Source organism: Salmo salar, chromosome ssa27, assembly GCF_905237065.1.
Source record: "Salmo salar chromosome ssa27, Ssal_v3.1, whole genome shotgun sequence".
Lineage (NCBI taxonomy): Eukaryota > Metazoa > Chordata > Actinopteri > Salmoniformes > Salmonidae > Salmo > Salmo salar.
In genome coordinates, this window is record NC_059468.1 from 33,676,656 (window position 1) to 33,695,779 (window position 19,124).

The window sequence follows — 19,124 nt, forward strand, 5'->3', positions numbered from 1 at the left end:
AAACAATGCCTAAAGACTGGCCACATGTAGAAGAAGCCATAGAGTTTGTGAACTGGGTCCTAAGTTTTTGTATGGTGGATAGGCTTTCAATGGAAAAACAGCCTTTCAAAATAATAGTACTTCCTGGATGGATTTTCCTCAGATTTTCGCCTGCCATATCAGTTCTGTTATACTCACAGACATTTAACAGTTTCAGAAACGTTAGAGGGTTCTCTATCCAAATCTACCAATTATATGCATATCCTAGCTTCCGGGCCTGAATAGCAGGCAGTTTAATTTGGGCATGCTTTTCATCCAAAATTCCGAATGCTGCCCCCTACCCTAGTGAAGTTTTAACAAACTATAGTTTTGGCAAGTCAGTTAGGACATCTACTTTGTGCATGACACAAGTAATTTTTCTAACAATTGTTTGCAGACAGATTATTTCACTTATTATTCACTGTATCACAATTCCAGTGGGTCAGAAGTTTACATACACTAAGTTGACTGTGCCTTTAAACAGCTTGGAAAATCCAGTGGGGCTAGGGGGCAGTATTGAGAAATTTTGAAAAAAATATGTGCCCATTTTTAACTGCCTCCTACACCAACTCAGAAGCTAGGATATGCATATTATTAACACATTCGGACAGAAAACACTCTGAATTTTCTAAAACAGTTTGAATGGTGTCTGTAAGTATAACAAAACTCATATTGCAAGCAAAAACCTGTGAAAAATAGATCAAAAAAATGTGAATTTTGTGACTGTACTATTTAGTGTCATTGTTTTATAGATACCATAGTGAGAAAGGATTCATTTCGCAACTCCTACGGCTTCCACTAGATGTCAACGATCTTTATAAAGTTGTTTGAAGTGTCTATGATAAACAGAGAGCAAATTAGAATGCTGGGAAGTTGACATGTCGTCACTTCATTTTTTTGCGCCTGCGCATAAATCTGAGAAGCGTGAGTTTGTCATAATTGTTTATCTAGACATAGGATAGGTTGTGTGAAAATATTACTGATGTTTAACGTTAAAAATGGACCAAAAGATTAATGCTAAACAACGTTTGACATGTTTGAACGAACGTAAATAGATTATTTACTAGGTTTTTTTAGCTTTTCGGCGTGATTTTACACCCCCCCACCACGTTTTGTGGGCGCATAATGAACGCTAACTACTTGGTGTTATTTGGACATAAATTATGAACTTTGTCAAAAGAAACCACATTTATTCTGGACCTTGGATTGCTGGCAGTGCCTTCTGATGGAGATAATCAAAGGTAAGGGGATATTTACAATGTTATTATCGATATTAGATGATGCTAACTGTATAGCATAGCTTATTGTTCTTAGCATAGCACCCCGTTTATTGCAAAATGTGATTTCCCAGTAAAGTTATTTTGAGATCTGGCCATTCGGTAGCAATTACGAGATGATAATATATTATTCTTTGAATGACAATATTATAATTTACCAATGTTTTCGAATAGTAATTTTGTTATGTTCACCGGAAGCATTTCAGAGAAGAAAAAAATCTGAATTTCACGCTACTGTAAAATGCTGTTTTTGGATATAAATATGAACTTGATGGAACAAAAAATGCATGTATTGTATAACATAATGTCCTAGGAGTGTCATCTGATGGAGATTGTCAAAGGTTGGTGCATAATTTTAGCTGGTTTCTGCTTTTGGTGACGCCTGACCTTGAATTGAAACTGGATGTTTGTACTTTTGTGGCTATGTACTGTCCTAACATAATCTAACTTTATGCTTTTGCCATAAAGCCTCTTTGAAAATCGAACAATGTGGTTAGATTAAGGAGATGTTTATCTTTTAAATTGTGTAAAATAGTTGATTGTTTGAGAAATTGAAATTATTAGATTTTTGATGTTTTGAATTTCCAGCCTTGTTAGCAATCCCGTCTCGGGGTTCATTGCTAACCTGTAGCCCCAACAGGTTATTAAACAGCTTGGAAAATTCCAGAAAATGATGTCAGGGCTTTAGAAGCTTCTGATAGGCTAATTTACATTATTTGAGTCAATTGGATGTGTACCTGTGGATGTATTTCAAGGCCTAGCTTCAAACTCAGTGCCTCTTTGCTTGACATCATGGGAAAATCAAAAGAAATCAGCCAAGACCTCAGAAACAAAATTGTAGACCTCCACAAGTCTGGTTCATCCTTGGGAGCAATTTCCAAATGCCTGACAGTACCACATTCGTCTGTACAAACAATAGTACCCAAGTATAAACACCATGGGACAATGCAGCCGTCATACCGCTCAGGAAGGAGGCGCGTTTAGCTTCCTAAAGGTGAATGTACTTTGGTGCGAAAAGTGCAAATCAATCCCAGAACAACAGCAAAGGACCCTGTGAAGATGCTGGAGGAAACAGGTACAAAAGTATCTATATCCACAGTAAAATGAGTCCTATATTTCTCCTATATTGGAGAAATGTCCTCTGGTCTGATGAAACAAAAATGGAACTGTTTGGCCATAATGACCATTGTTATGTTTGGAGGAAAAAGGGGGAGGCTTGCAAGCCGAAGAACACCATCCCAACCGTGAAGCACGGGGGTGGCAGCCTCATGTTGTGGGGGTGCTTTGCTGCAGGAGGGACTGGTGCACTTCACAAAATAGTTGGCATCATGAAGAAGGAAAATTATGTGGATATATTGAAGCAACATCTCAAGACATCATTCAGGAAGTTAAAGCTTGGTCGCAATGGGTCTTCCAAATGAACAATGACCCCAAGCATACTTCCAAAGTTGTGGCAAAATGGCTTAAGGACAACAAAGTCAAGGTATTGGAGTGGCCATCATAAAACCCTGACCTCAATCCCATAGAAAATTTGTGGGCAGAACTGAAAAAGCGTGTGCGAGCAAGGAGGCCTACAAACCTGACTCAGTTACACCAGCTCTGTCAGGAGGAATGGGTAAAAATTCACCAAACTTATTGTGGGAAGCTTGTGGAAGGCTACCCAAAACGTTTGACCCAAGTTACCATAAATTCCGGACTATAAACCGCAACTTTTTTCCCAGCTTTGAACCTCGCGGCTAATATATGGATTTTTCCCGCTTTCAAATTTTTTTCTTCCAAAAAAACACATTCTGTGACATGCTCAGTTTTTTGGCGGCATGAAGCTTTCGTTAGACCAATGAAATTGCCGAACGGGTTAAGGTCAAACAACTTTTTGTTTACTGTTTAGATTAAATCGAGCGCTCTCAAACTTCCCATCATTCTGATTACGGTAGTCATTCTGTCACCCTCATCATGGCAAAGACACGGAGAAATGCATATGATGCAGCTTTCAAGTTGAAGGCGATTGATCTTTCTGTTGGAAAAGGAAATAGAGCTGCTGCACGGGAGCTTGGTCTTAATGAGTCGATGATAAGACGTTGGAAACAGCACCGTGAGGAATTGACTCAGTGCAAAAAGACAACTAAAGCTTACTGCTAATTATTTTATTTTTGTTACAAGCCGTGTTTCGGTAAAGCCTGTGTAAAGTTCATTTGTTTCAATGTACCTGTAGGCACCTGCGGCTTATAGACATGTGCGGCTTATTTATGTTCAAAATATATATTTATTTTTTATTCAGTGGGTGCGGCTTATATTCAGGCATGCTTAATAGTCCGGAAATTACGGTAAACAATTTATAGGCAATGCTATATATGTTGTCATCTTGAGCTATCATTGTTGTCATGTTGGTCTCTCATTGTTGTCATGTTGATCTCTCATTGTTGTCATGCTGATCTATCATTGTTGTCATGTTGATCTCTAATTGTTGTCATGCTGATCTATCATTGTTGTCATGCTGATCTCTCATTGTTGTCATGTTGATCTCTCATTGTTGTCATGTTGATCTCTAATTGTTGTCATGTTGATCTCTCATTGTTGTCATGTTGGTCTCTCATTGTTGTCATGTTGATCTCTAATTGTTGTCATGTTGATCTCTCATTGTTGTCATGTTGATCTCTAATTGTTGTCATGCTGATCTATCATTGTTGTCATGCTGATCTATCATTGTTGTCATGTTGATCTCTCATTGTTGTCATGCTGATCTCTAATTGTTGTCATGTTTATCTCTCATTGTTGTCATGCTGATCTATCATTGTTGTCATGCTGATCTCTCATTGTTGTCATGCTGATCTCATGTTGATCTCTAATTGTTGTCATGTTTATCTCTCATTGTTGTCATGCTGATCTATCATTGTTGTCATGCTGATCTCTCATTGTTGTCATGCTGATCTATCATTGTTGTCATGCTGATCTCTCATTGTTGTCATGCTGATCTCTCATTGTTGTCATGTTGATCTATCATTGTTGTCATGTTGATCTATCATTGTTGTCATGTTGAGTGAAGTGAGCAGTCATCTGATAATGACATAAATAAGAGTATATGCAGCGTTTCTGACATGTGAGTATCTGTTCTCTATAGTGACAAACAGAGCTGGGAGATTCGTATGAAGAGGGCCTGATTTCCCAGCGAGGCAAACACGCTGTTTGTGCGTGTGTGTGTGTGTGTGTGTTGGATTGGCGTGTGCTTTGTGTGTGTGTGTGTGTGTGTGTGTGTGTGTGTGTGTGTGTGTGTGTGTGTGTGTGTGTGTGTGTGTGCATATAGGATCAGGGAGGCGAAACACACTGCTAATTGCTATCTAGGCCACAGACTGGTAACAGCAGGCTACGTCTGCACACTGTGACCGAGGGGATAAATACACAAACAGAGAGATTCACCCGAGGACCAGAGATACAAAAACAACAACCTGAGAGCAAAGGAGATTAATCAAACCTGTGTGTGGAGCTTTTGTGAATACTGAAGGTAGTATTCTTTGTGTGCGTGTGTGTTTGCTTTTGCTAAGCAGAATGAATGCTATACTCTTTGCTATGTTCTTTGCTATGTCAAATCAAATCAAAATCAAATAATGTATGTTCCCATCCATGATTACTCCATTAATGTTTGTACATTATACACAGAATTTATGACAATGTTTAGGGTGAGAGACAATAATGACCAGATTTTGATGACAGACAGTTTTTGCCTCTATCTCTGTGTTCTGTATTCCTTGTTGTATAATTGCACAGTTGCTGTGGAGGAGTAGTTGTAGGTCAAACAGATACCGTCTGACTGGACTCAGTAGATATTTACCTCATTGAGTCACCTTTGACAAGAGCATCTGCTAAAGCAAAATAATAATTTGCCAGAGTGCAGGCATTTTTCTCTCGTTCGCTCACTCTCTCATTCTCTCACTCTCTCTCACTCCCCCATCCCTCTCTCTCTCGCTCTCCTTCTCTCCATCTGTTTCTCTCTCTATCCCCCATCCCTCTCTCTCTCTCTCTCTCTCTCTCCCTCCCTCTCTCTCTCCCCCTTCCCTCTATCTCTCTCCTTCTCTCCCTCTGTTTCTCTCTCTCTCTGTATTGTAGTGATTTGGCTGAACATGTCGGTATGCTACTATAGCTGAATCCGATCATGCTGAAAGCCAGGGTGTTTATTGTTGTAGCCTGGGTGCTTATTGTTGTAGCCTGGGTGCTTATTGTTCTAGCCTGGGTGCTCAGCAGAGTCTTTGTAAGGGGAGCTCAACAGCTCCAAAACCTGGTGCCCCCTGCCTCCCCTAACTGAAGAGGCTGAGGATGCTGCTCCCACTACAGATACAGGGGGAAACCAGACTCTGGAGAGGAGGAGGAGGAGTGTGGAGAGATAAGGAAGAAAAGGAGGGAGGGAGGGTGAGAGGGAAGAGAGGGGAAGAGAGAGAGAGGGAGAGAAGAGAGAACCATGAAAGATGCAGCAATTGTAATATATACTGTCATTCATTACATATATCCGAGAAGACCTGATCCAGCTATCAAACCTCTTCGCCCCTATTGAGACGGACCTACCAGCCACGGGAGTCAGCACGGCCGCCCAGTAGCACCCTTCCCCACAGCCACGATCCTTCAGCAAGTCACTTCCCTATCGGATTTCAGCATGACCACCATCGTTGTGGGCAGCTCGATGGTAAGAGATTTTGGCCTGCCTACGATCTGTGGACTGATGAAGGTCCACTGTCTCCCAGGAGCCCGTGTCCATGACATCAACTCCCTGTTGCCCACGGTTCTGGCCAACTACTCCAATATTGACACCATCGTCATTCATGTAGGTTTTAACGACCTTCGTTTTAGGCGATCTGAGGAACTGAGGGAGACCCTCACTAGCACAGGGAAGATAATAATTATATCTGGGCCCCTCCCGTTCTACTGAAGGGGTTCTGAATGTTTCAGACAACTCTTTGCCCCAAACGAGTACCTGAAGAAACTTTGCAACGACAGGAATGTCTCTTTTTGTGACAACTTTGATTTGCTGTCGGAGCAACCAGCACTTTTTAAAACAGACGGGATTCACCCTAACCGCAGGGGTTCCAGGATTATTTCCAGCAACATCGCAAACTATTTTAGAGACTTGAGAGACAAGGTCTGGTAGTGCTCCAGTTCTCCCTGTCAGAATAAGCAACAGAGGACTTGGAAAGCATATCAGCTCCTGTAGAAATGGCACTATAGTTATTGTGAGTAACCTAATTTATGTTCCTTTAACTCCGCCGTCTAGTGAGTTTATACAAACTGTCATCTCCTACCATTCCGATAGATTGGAGACAGTCAGAAAGTGTGGTTGTCACAATCATTTGATTGTTATTGCATTGGTTACCTCGAGTGGCCCACACTCATTGAATATGGCACTTTTAAATGTTAGAGCAATCACTAGTAAAACCTTTCTCGTTAATGACCTCATTACTGAGTGCAGTTGATTGCATGTTTCTCACTGAAACATGGCTGTCTTCAGACTGTAGTGCCACTCTTATTGAAGCCTCCTCCCCTGACTACAGCTTTTCATATTCTATCAAAAGACTTTGGATCTTTTGAGCATCATGCTTTACTGTGTAAATGTCAGCCACCAGTGCTGGCTATAACCCTGTATAGACCACTAAAGCATTGCCTTACTTTCTTTACTGATTGATCTGAATTATTGTCTATTATCCTTGAGAACTATGATACAATCATTGTGTTGTGCAGTTTTAATATTTAATATGTGATGTTAATATGTTGTCATCAAGGCAAAGGGTGGTTACTTTGAAGAATCTCAAATATAAAATATATTTTGATTTGAACAACTTTTTTTGGTTACTACATGATTCCATATGTGTTATTTCATAGTTTTGATGTCTTCACTATTATTCTACAATGTAGAAAATAGTGAAAAAAATAAAGAAAAACCCTTGAATAAGTAGGTGTGTCCAAACGTTTGACTGGTACTGTATAACAAGGCAATTAGAAATACCAGACAGGCTCATTTTTATAACTTAATCACTAATAATCAGAATAATTTGAGAGTGCTCATCTCGGCCATTGATGGCCTGATAAATCCTACCCCCCGCAAAACCTATAAGAACGTTTGTGCACATCTAAATGTGATGAGTTTGCGGCATATTTCAGAGATAAGATAACAAACATTAGGCTACTTCTAAAGAAGTACTAGCTATTGTTAATCACTCCCTGTTCACAGGTACTTTCCCCACTGCACTAGAAACCTGTTATGATGATGAATCAAAATGATGGCACATTTAAGGTAGTTGTGGTTCTCACAAATATGAACCAGCACTGAAATTTGAGCAGAGGTTCATTTGTTCCCCCTCTCTGCTCTTTTCCTCAGGTTGAAGCACATCCCTAACACCCAGACAGATGTCAAGAACTTGGGAACCTCTCAGCCACCAGGAACATCATCTTGTTCTTGGAGTTTATTCACAAGGTTAGATAGAAATAGATCCACACATGTTATTCTATATCATGCAGAATTGTAGCTAAGCTTATAACTTGGGAAGCTCATTCAATAATACAGACATGGGTGATTTCTGTCCCAGGGGACTAAACTGTGCACGTTTTTGTTGAATTTAGACAACAATTAGTTGAAACCTGTACACTCCTGTGTAAAGAAGCTATGGCTGTCATGACTTCAATTGACTAAATACAGTTACCATTTTCTTTTGTTAATCTATGCAGGTTTGTCATATGATTTCCAGGCACTTGGTGGAGATGAATACAACAATAATCCATGGCAGGACATTTCCCTGCACCCAGATGGAGCCCTGCTACCAGCAGGAACATGGAGCACGCCATGTCACTAAGTCATGCCTTTTTCACAAAGGTATGTATAGCTAATGCTCCACTCATATGAGGAGTGGAGAAGCCCTATGCACCATAAGCCTATCTACTTCTGGAGTAACTCCCTGTCAGAGATACTGGGATTAGAGGGTTTCGCAGGAGGCCCTGGGCCAATCGGTGTTCAGGGGTGAGGGCTTAGGGGTCAGAGGGAGTGAGTGAAGCTACAGACATGAAGATACAACTTGAACCTCAGAGTAAGGCTACCTCCAAACCAAAATGCATGAAATGCATGTCCACCAAGGCTGTTTGGTGGGGGAAAACACTGTTTTACATTTGTAATTGGTTGATGGATAGTCTTTGCAACTTTTCTGCCGGACAGCACAACACAAGCCTAGAGCCCCTTCTCCCCACTGAAAACCATTGAGTTGCTGCGTCTTTTACACATCCATTTGTCTGATTGTACCCTTATAGTCCTCAATCAACAATGTAAATGTTATCTCTTGCTTTCTCTTTCAAGATCATTTAGTACCTTTATCCATCTCTCTACAGGTGCTACAGAGACATAATATTCAAATGACCTCCAGAGCCCCCAGACGAACTACCTGAGATCTCTTCAGGGCACAGAGAAGTAAGCTCTGCTGGTGGTAATATACTTTATACACTATGTAAACCTCCTTCACTATGGCAGTCTGTGTGATGACATATAGCACATTATAAACCAGGTGGTTCGAGCACTGAATACCGATTGGCTGACACCCGTGGTATATCAGACCATATACCACGAGTATGTCAAAACACTTATTTTTACTGCTCTAATTACGTTGTAACCAGTTTATTATAGCAATACGGTACCTCGGGTTTGTGGTATACGGCTAATATATTGGATTCACTGTACTCACTGAAACTCATGCACTCTCCTCCCTAAATCTCTCAGACTTCTATAAAAACGGACTTGTCCATCCCCCTATCCCCAGGTGAGTCTGCTGGGTCATGGAACTCTAGAGCAGCACATCAAAACACCTGCCACCCTGTTGTCAGCTATCAGCAGACAGTTCCCTGAGGAAGGATGCAACTATCAAGGCTTTAAAATTGTCAAATGTGGGGGATGATCACCAAATGCAATAAAGTTTGGTAGAACCTACTCATGTTCATTGTTTTGTAGGTTACAACACAAAACTTTATTAGTCTGTTCTTATTTTTACTAACTACTCCGGTAACTTAAACATCTGACAACATGCAGACTTTTTCCATCATGACAACACTTAGAGCTTATGATTTATTTTTTTATGAATCAATGAAAGTATCGTATCCAGGGTGAATACTGTACATTTGTATTCAGGTATATAAAATATCACACAGACAACTAAAATATATTTCCCAGACAAGACTGAAGTATAGGACAAATAGGTTGCATTTGGACAAGCAGCACAAGTCTGATCTTTTTTTCCCTAATTGGTCTTTTGACCAATCACATCAGCTCTGAAAAACCAATGTGATTGGTCAAAAGACCAATTAGTGGAAAAAATATCAGAATGGTGCTGCGAGTCTAAACATAGCCAGAGATAAGTGAATATGAGTCAGGTGTTGTGTTCATAGCAGTTTCTATGAATTTGAGTTGTTAAATACACTACATGATAAATGGCTACGAGACAGAGATAAGGAGACTCTTGTTGTAATCAAAGGGAAGGTACCATTGAAGGCCCCAGTATTCAGGCAGGCAGCTTGAAGCAGTGGCTTGATAGAGAGATGACACATTTATTATGTACCTTTCATCACCAAAGCCATGTTAACATTTACAGCACACATTTCTCAACAATCCGACCATTTTGTTGGTATTATTGATCTAAAATGGGCAATTCACACACAATATCCAATTCATAAGCATTGACTAATACCTCTAGGGTCCTGTGGTGGTCTGGTAGCATGCTGCTTTCTAGTGATCTTACTCCCTCTCCACCATATCAAAAACAGGAACAACAATACGCCTAGTCAGGCAATAACTTGGCAAACTAGGCTAATTAAACACAACAAGTAAATGTGTACATGAGCCAAATGATACCCAACCAGTACAGCCTAGTTGTCTATTTGCAGTGAAATTGAGGAATGGGGACATTTTTCTTGCGAACTTCTTCAGTCACCAATTAATACATAAACAGGCAGTGGAATGAAGTAATTTGACAAAAAAAATGAACAGGAAAATGAAACAAAGGTCATTAACAAGTCTTTAAAATATATCTAGTAAATATAGCTATAGTTTTAATAGTTTTTATTTTCTATAAACCAAGCTAAAATGAGCTACACTGCAGTGATGATGGTGGGAGTTAGCTAACTACCTTTCCCCCAGCAGTTTCAATTTAGCTAGCTATTTTGCTAGCTAATTACATTTATATCAACTTTATCAATCAGATGGTTAACTAGCAAATATATTTGTTTTCTCCTCGCATCTAACGTTGCCTGATAAAGCTAGCCAGTTGATAGTAAAGCAAGGATGAATGTCGGGCCAGCAAGCTAACGTAATAACAGCTGTTAATAAAATGGCTGATCTGGAGTTTGTCTGAAATGTAGCTACCATTATATTTCAGATGATAAGCAAACTACTGTCAAGCAACCCCCCCCCCCCCCCCAAAAAAAGTGATGTACACAGACAAAAGAGACATTTCGCACTCCACACAGCTCTTTCCCACCTGGACAAAAGGAACACCTATGTGAGAATGCTATTCATTGACTACAGCTCAGCGTGCAACTCCTCCCTCTGCAACTGGATCCTGGACTTCCTGACTGGCCCAGGTGGTAAGGGTAGGCAACAACACATCTGCCACGCTGATCCTCAACACCGGGGCCCCTCAGGGGTGCGTGCCTAGTCCCATCCTGTACTCCCTGTTCACCCTCGACTACGTGGCCAAGCACGACTCCAACACCATCATTAAGTATGCTGACGACACAATAGTGGTAGGCCTGATCACCGATAATGATGAAACAGCTTATAGGGAGGAGATGATTGTGGACTACAGGAAAAGGAGGGCCGAACAGGCCCCCATTAACATCGACGGGGCTGATGTGGAGCGGTCGAGAGTTTCAAGTTCCTTGGTGTCCACATCACCAACAAACTGTCATGGTCCAAATACACTAAGACAGTCGTGAAGAGGAAACGACAACACCTTTTTCCCCTCAGGAGACTGAAAGGATTTGGTATGGGTCCCCAGATTCTCAAAAAGTTCTACAGGTGCACCATTGAGAGCATCCTGACCGTTTGCATCACCGCCTGGTATGGCAACTTCTCGGCATCCATCCGTAAGAGGGTAGTGCGTACGGCCCAATACATCACAGGGGCCAAGCTTCCTGCCATCCAGGACCTATATACTAGGCAGTGTCAGAAGAAGGCCCAAAAGATGGTCAAAGACTCCAGTTACCCAAGTCATAGACTGTTCTCTCTGCTACCGCACGGCAAGTCTAGGTCCAAAAGGCTCTACAACTTCTACCTACAAGCCATAAGACCGCTGAACAATTAATCAAACGGCCACCCGGACTATTTTCATTGACCCCCCCCCCCCTTTGTTTTTACACTGCTGCTACTCGCTGTTTACTATTTATGCATAGTCACTTTATCCCTGCCTACATGTACAAATTACCTCGACTAACCTGTACCCCCAGACATTGACTCGGTACTGGTACCCCCTGTATATAGCCTCGTTATTGTTATGTCATCTTATTGTGTTAGTTTTTATAACATTTTTTACTTTAGTTTATTTAGCTAATATTTTCTTTATTTCTTGAACTGCATTTTTGATTAAGGGCTTGTAAGTAAGCATTTCACAGTAAGGTCTACACCTGTTGTATTCGGCGCACATGACAAACAACATTTTATTTGATTACCTTCAAGTAGATCATTTTGGTTTTATGTGGGTAGCTACATGTGGGTAGCTACATCCTGGTATTTGATTGATGGAACAATCCAGCCAATGGTTAGGCTGCTGTGGTTTTGGGAAAAGGACCTGATTGGTCAGGAGTAAAAGGTCCTGCCCCCAGAGCGCAAATCAAACAAAACTCAGAGCAAGCGCATTTTCTAAATCTGCAAGTGTATTTTTGATTCACAGCAGAATATTCATAGTTGTAAATGGTCTTGTAATAATTCTAAAAAAATGAATTATCTTATTGATATTATCTTATTGAATGTATTCAAATGTCAAATTACAAGTTTGCGACCGTTGTTAAATCTTTCACACAAGGTTGTGAAATTAAATTACACAGTTGCGAATCGTACTTGCAACCATGAGCCTGAATGTGCGACCATGATATTCAAAATAGAAACTCACGTAGTTCTGTCATCATTGTAATTCACAGGCAATAAAGATAAAACACCAGGTAAAAACACCAGGTAAAAACCCTAGGTGTTATTTTAGATTCTGAACTCAATTTCAAATCACACATTAGGAAGAAGACCAAAATAGCTTTTTACCACCTGAGGAACATTGCCAAGGTGCAGCCGTTTCTATCTCAGGCTTATACAGAGACACTCATCCGTGCTTTTATTACAAGCAGGTTTAACTACTGTAATGCTCTCCTTTCTGGTCTACCCAAGAAAGCCATTGGTCAACTGCAAAACATACAGAATGCTGCAGCACGGGTACTGACCAAGACCAAACGGAGAGCACACATTACACCGGTTTTAAGGTATCTACACTCGCTGCCTGTGAGTTTTAGAATTAATTTAAAGATTCTTCTATTGGTTTTTAAATCAATCCACGATTGTACACCCCAATACATGTCAGACATGCTTTTAAGTTATGTACACAGTAGGTCCCTCAGGTCCTCTGGCACTGGCCTTTTAACTCTCCCAAAGCCAAGGACCAAGAGGCATGGAGAGGCAGCCTTTAGTTACTATGCCCCCAGCCTCTGGAATAGCCTGCCAGAGAACCTGAGGGGGGCCGAAACTGTGGACATATTTAAAAGACATCTTAAAACATACCTTTTTAGCTTTGCTTTTCCTTAGAGTGCTTTCTAGTCATTCAGCTTTTATTATTATTATTATTTAGTTTTTTATCCTCTTATGTTTGTGTAGTAAATATTTCAATAATAATTTTTTTTAATTATTTTTTTCCTGTGAAGCACATTGCGTTGCACTCCATGTCTGAAATGTGCTGTATAAATAAAGCTTGATTTGATTTGAATGTACTGTATCATTCACATAAGATATGTGGAAATGGGTTAAAATTAATGTTATGGAATTGGATGAATAGTACAGTACTGACTCTGGCTCATAAGTGAATATGTAAATAGATATATCCTTTTTAATACATTTTATCTCAAACAAGGACATTTTCCCTTTGCCTAACAACATTCTCACTTACACTAAGCTCATTTAACAGTATTTTCTCAGCTAGGCTATATAACATTCTTCAGTAAAAAAGTATACATTTTTATCTCAATAAACCACCTCCCGCTCCAAATTGTGTGCCCAAAATAGCATCCTATTACCTATATAATGGTTAAAAATAGTGCACTACATAAGGAATAGGGTGCCATTTGGGATGTGAACAAAGAGAACACGAAAGAGAACTCCCGGCCGTGCTCTGCTGTAGAGATGAGTAATGCCAGGATGTTGAGCATAGAAGGGACAATGGCATAGCCGAGCACCATAATGCCACCTGAATAACAGGGATTACTGGCTAATATGCCTGTCTGTTTAGCTACTTATAATACGGACGACTGTATAGCAGCAGTTCAGCTGCTCTTCCCCTGAATCACGGTAAACTGTGTGGTACACTGAACAGTCTTTAACAACAGTACCATAAATAGACCAGAAGGGATGTATTTAGGATTTATTTATTTTATTTAACCTTTATTTAACCAGGAAAAGCCCAATGAGACCAAGAGTCTCTTTTTCAAGGGAGACCTGGCCAAGAAGGCAGCAACAATCAATGCATTACATAATTAAAACATACAACAATACAATTTAATTCAACAACATGATCCAGCCTAAAAACAGCATTTACACTCCTCTGATCTGGTGCTAAATGTACCGTATTCTGTATGCTACTAAATCTTACTACAGTACAGCTTACTCATCATACTTGCACTGCAGACTCGACTCAGTCATACACAATTCATGGAACTCACTTTGTAGGTTTTTGAAAATGATGACCAGCGATTATGACGCGGCCAGTATAGCATCCAAATGCTTTAATAGCTAATAAAGACGTCTAACAGACAATAAATGTTTACAGATCTGCTAGTTTGACTCATCCAGGAATAAACAGTAGGAACAACACTGTGTATGGTGTCCATATTAAGACAGCCTCAATCTCAACAGGACTTTGGCTGCCCTAATATGGACACCGTAACCATGAACTGAGCGCATGTAAAATAGACATCATCAGTCAATAAATAAAAAAGTACACTTTTATTTTTTTCCGGTTTAAGCTAATTGATTTACATATGTAACATGTCTTGTTTGTATTGTGTGTTAATAAAACAGACAGTATGCAGGCTCCCATCACATTCCTGAAGCTGCTTGGCATTTTGTAGAAGAACATAACAAAACACACCAGATCACAGAGCAGAGGCCTACTGCCTGTCTAGCAATCTGTTGAAATGATTATTCAATTGATGTCCTTGGAGAATCATTTAGCTCATCCTCTATTCGTACAGTGATATTTTGGGAGTCAAAGGCCCTCATTCTGACAACATGCTATTTGCCCAAAAGAATGAGTGAACTCTCACCATCCATTACCACCCATCCCTCTCTCCTCCCTCTCTCCTCCCTTCCACCCCAGCTACGTCTGAGATCATCACAGGGCTGTCATATCAGACAGCCCCAGTCAACAGATGCATATCGTACTGAATAGAACTCATTAACACGTACAACCACACCAGATGTCACACAAAACCTATTTTTATATAAATGCCAGCTAATTAATTCGCAAAACCCTGCTATTTCTTAAATGGATGGAAAGAAAGAAAGAAAAAAAATCACATCATGATTTGTACTTCAAATGAAAACCCCATCGCTTCTTAAAGATGAGCGGGAGCATTGATAATCTGGTTTGTTGGGTTTAGTAAATCTCCATCACAATGAGGTGTTGCTGAGGATATTTTTTCCAGAGACTCGTGAAATATTAAAGAAAGCATGGAGAATAGGGATGGGGAGCTTCGACTTGAAAGACAACAGACATAGAGGACTTATTTCTTCTGAAAATAAATTGTTTCTAATGATTGTTATTGAGGCCGGTGGGTATGTTGTGTTAAGGCATAAGTGTAGATTGAGGTGCGTGTGGTGTAAGTGATATCACTAGCAGTGGGGGAGATCTCCATGGAAATGTGGGTGGGTGTGAGCTTCGGATTATCATTTTATTGCAGGGCAGTTGTAACTACAGTACAGTTACTGGTATGCAGGGGAATCATCCTGGGAACATGCAGAAAATGTGTTAAACCGGGGAAAATGCTGAATAGAATTACCCATATCAAATTAAATGCAATGTTCAACAACAATTAATTGACTTTTTCTTCACATTCAGAGAAACAGAGTACGGAGGGAATATCATTCCAACCGTGCTTGTTCTGCTGAATGTATTATTGAAATACATTTTCAAATATTTTAGGTTTTTGTTTGCATTAAAGGACTCACTTGTTAGTTGACTCAGTAGTTGGAAAGGAAACAGCAGCATCCCTGTAGTCATTGGTTCTCAATCTTTGTCCTGGGGACCCCAAATCAAATCAAATTTTAAATCAAATAAAATGTTATTAGTCAGATGCGCCAAATACAACAGGTGTAGACCTTACAGTGAAAGGCTTACTTATGAGCCCTTAACCAACAATGCGGTTTAAAAAAAAATACGGATAATAATAAGAAATAAAAGTTACAAGTAATTAAAGAGCAGCAGTAAAATAACAATAGCGAGACTATATACAGGGGGTACTGGTACAGAGTCAATGTGCAGGGGGCACCGGTTATTTGAGGTGATATGAACACGTAGGTAGAGTTATTAAAGCGACGATGCATAGATGATAGCAACAGAGAGTAGCAGCGGTGCTAAAAGGGGGGGAGGGGAGGGGGGGGGCAATGCAAATAGTCTGAGTAGCCATTTGATTCGGTGTTCAGGAGTCTTATGGCTTGGGGGTAGAAGCTGTTTAGAAGCCTCTTGGACCTAGACTTGGCGCTCCGGTACTGCTTGCCGTGCGGTAGCAGAGAGAACAGTCTATGATTAGGGTGGCTGGAGTCTTCAACAATTTTTAGGGCCTTCCTCGTTGTGCCCTCTTCACGACTGTCTTGTGCTTGGATCATGTTAGTTTGTTGGTGATGTGGACACCAAGGAACTTGAAGTTCTCAACCTGCTTTACTGCAGTTCCGTCGATGAGAATGGGGGCGTGCTCGGTCCTCTTTTTCCTGTAGTCCACAATCATCTCCTTTGTTTTGATCACATTGAGGGAGAGGTTGTTGTCCTGGCACCACACGGCCTGGTCTCTGACCTCCTCCCTATAGGCTGTCTCGTCGTTGATCAGACCTACCACTGTTGTGTCATCGGCAAACTTAATGATGGTGTTGGAGTCGTGCCTGGCCGTGCAGTCATGAGTGAACAAGGAGTACTGGAGGGGACTGAGCACGCACCCCTGAGGGGCACCTGTGTTGAGGATCAGTGTGGCGGATGTGTTGTTGCCTACTCTTACCACCTGGGGGCGGCCCGTCAGGAAGTCAAGGATCCAATTGCAGAGGGAGGTGTTTAGTCCCAGGGTCCTTAGCTTATTGATGAGCTTTGAGGGCACTATGGTGTTGAATGCTGAGCTGTAGTCAATGAATAGCATTCTCAAATAGGTGTTTCTTTTGTCTAGCTGTGAAAGGAAAGTGTGGAGTGCAATAGAGATTGCATCACCTGTGGATCTGTTGGGGTGGTATGCAAATTGGAGTGGGTCTAGGGTTTCTGGGATAATGGTGTTGATGTGAGCCATGATCAGCCTTTCGAAGCACTTCATCGCTACAGACGTGAGTGCTACGGGTCGGTAGTCATTTAGGCAGGTTACCTTACTGTTCCTGGGCACAGGCACTATGGTGGTCTGCTTAAAACATGTTGGTATTACGGACTCGGACAGGGATAGGTTAAAAATATCAGTGAAGACACTTGGCATTTGGTCAGCGCATGCTCGCAGTACAAGTCCTGGAAATCCATCTGGCGCTGCGGCCTTGCTAAATGTTGACCTGTTTAAAGGTCTAACTCACATCGGCTGGGGAGAGCGTGATCACACAGTCTTCCACAACATCTGGTGTTCTCATGCATGTTTCAGTGTTATTTGCCTCGAAGCGAGCATTGAAGTAGTTTAGCTCATCTGGTAGGCTCTTGTCACTGGGAAGCGCTCGGCTGTGCTTCCCTTTGTAGTTTGTAATGGTTTGCAAGCCCTGCTACATCCGACGAGCATCAGAGCGGGTGTAGTACGATTCGACCTTCGTCCTGTACTGACGCTTTGCCTGTTTGATGGTTCGTCGGAGGGCATAGCGGGATTTCTTCTAAGATTCCAGGTTAGAGTCCCGCTCCTTGAGCTCTGTATGTACTGTGGGGATGACGTCATCGATGCATTTATTGATGAAGCCAATAACTGATGTGGTGTACTCCTCAATGCCATCAGAGGAATCCCTGGAAATATTCCAGTCTGTGCTAGCAAAACAGTCCTGTAGCTTAGCATCTGCTTCATCTGACCACTTTTTTATTGGTCTAGTCACTGGTGCTTCCTGCTTTCATTTTTGCTTCTCAGATTTGCCAAATGGAGGGCGAGGGAGAGCTTTGTATGCATCTCTGTGTGTGGAGTAAAGGTGGTCCAGAGTTTTTTCCCTCTGGTTGCACATTTACCATGTTGATAGAAATTTGGTACAACGGATTTAATTTTCCCTGCATTAAAGTCCCCGGCTACTAGGAGCGCCGCCTCTGGGTGAATGATTTATTGTTTTCTTATAGCAGAATACAGCTCATTCAATGCTGTGTTAGTGCCAGCCTCAGTCTGTGGTGGTATGTAAACAGCTAGTGTGGTCCACAGCTTATCATGAGATACTCTACCTCAAGCAAGCAATAGCTCGAGACTTCCTTAGATATCGTGCATAGCCTGCTGCCCCTTGTCTTACCAAATGCAGCTGTTCTATCCTGCTGGTGCAGCGTATAACCAGCCAGCTCTATGTTGATAGTGTCGTCGTTCAGCCATGTCTCCGTGAAAATTAAGATATTACAGTTTTGAATGTCCTGTTGGTAGTTTAATTTTCCACGTAGGTCATCTATTTTATTGTCCAAAGATTGCACATTTGCTAGCAGAGTGGAAGGACTTGGAGGTTTATTCGATCGCCAGCGATTTCTCAGAAGGCAGCCCGCCCTCCGGCCCCTTTTTCTCCGCCTCCTCTTCTCGGAAATCATGGAGATCTGGGCCTGTTCCCGAGAAAGCAGTACATCATTCGCGTCGGCCTCGTCAGACTCATTAACCTCTTTGGGGTAGGGGGCAGTATTTTGACGTCCGGATGAAAAGCATGCCCAAAGTAAACTGCCTGTTACTCAGGCCCAGAAGCTAGGATATGCATATAATTGGTAGATGTGGATAGAAAACACTCAAAAGTTTCTAAAACTGTTAAGATAATGTCTGTGAGTATAACAGAACTGATATGGCAGGCAAAACCCCGAGGACAAACTATCCCCCCCAAAAAAATTCAGCCTACCACTGTTTTCAATGGCTGTCACTTTTATTATAATGCGAAATCCTCCCAGATTGCAGTTCCTAGGGCTTCCACTAGATGTCAACAGTCTTTAGAAAGAGTTTCAGGCTTGTTTTTGGAAAAATGAGCCAGAAATTGTAGTTTTTCTAGGTGGCTCCCATTTTGGCTGTACTGTTTCCAAGCGCGTGGAAGAGAGCGCGATTCTCCATCTTACATTTTAGCGTTTATTTACGTATTAGGGTACCTAAGGTTTGATTCTAAACGTTGTTTGACTTGTTTGGAAAAGTTTATTAGTAACGTTTGGGATTCATTTTGTATGCATTTTGATGGAGGGAAACGGG

At 41.3% G+C, this 19,124-nt stretch overlaps 1 long non-coding RNA gene across 2 annotated transcripts; it reads left to right on the plus strand.

Moving 5' to 3' along the window:
- The first annotated feature begins 4,631 nt into the window (after nt 1-4,631).
- Nucleotides 4,632-9,243, plus strand: LOC106588984 (uncharacterized). Of its 2 annotated transcripts, XR_001324743.2 has the most exons (6): nt 4,632-4,794; nt 5,802-5,967; nt 7,654-7,749; nt 8,001-8,145; nt 8,652-8,730; nt 9,077-9,243. It is a non-coding gene; the product is annotated as an uncharacterized lncRNA (long non-coding RNA). The 2 variants fall into 2 exon arrangements; XR_001324742.2 differs by lacking the exon at nt 5,802-5,967.
- The last annotated feature ends 9,881 nt before the right edge of the window (nt 9,244-19,124 follow it).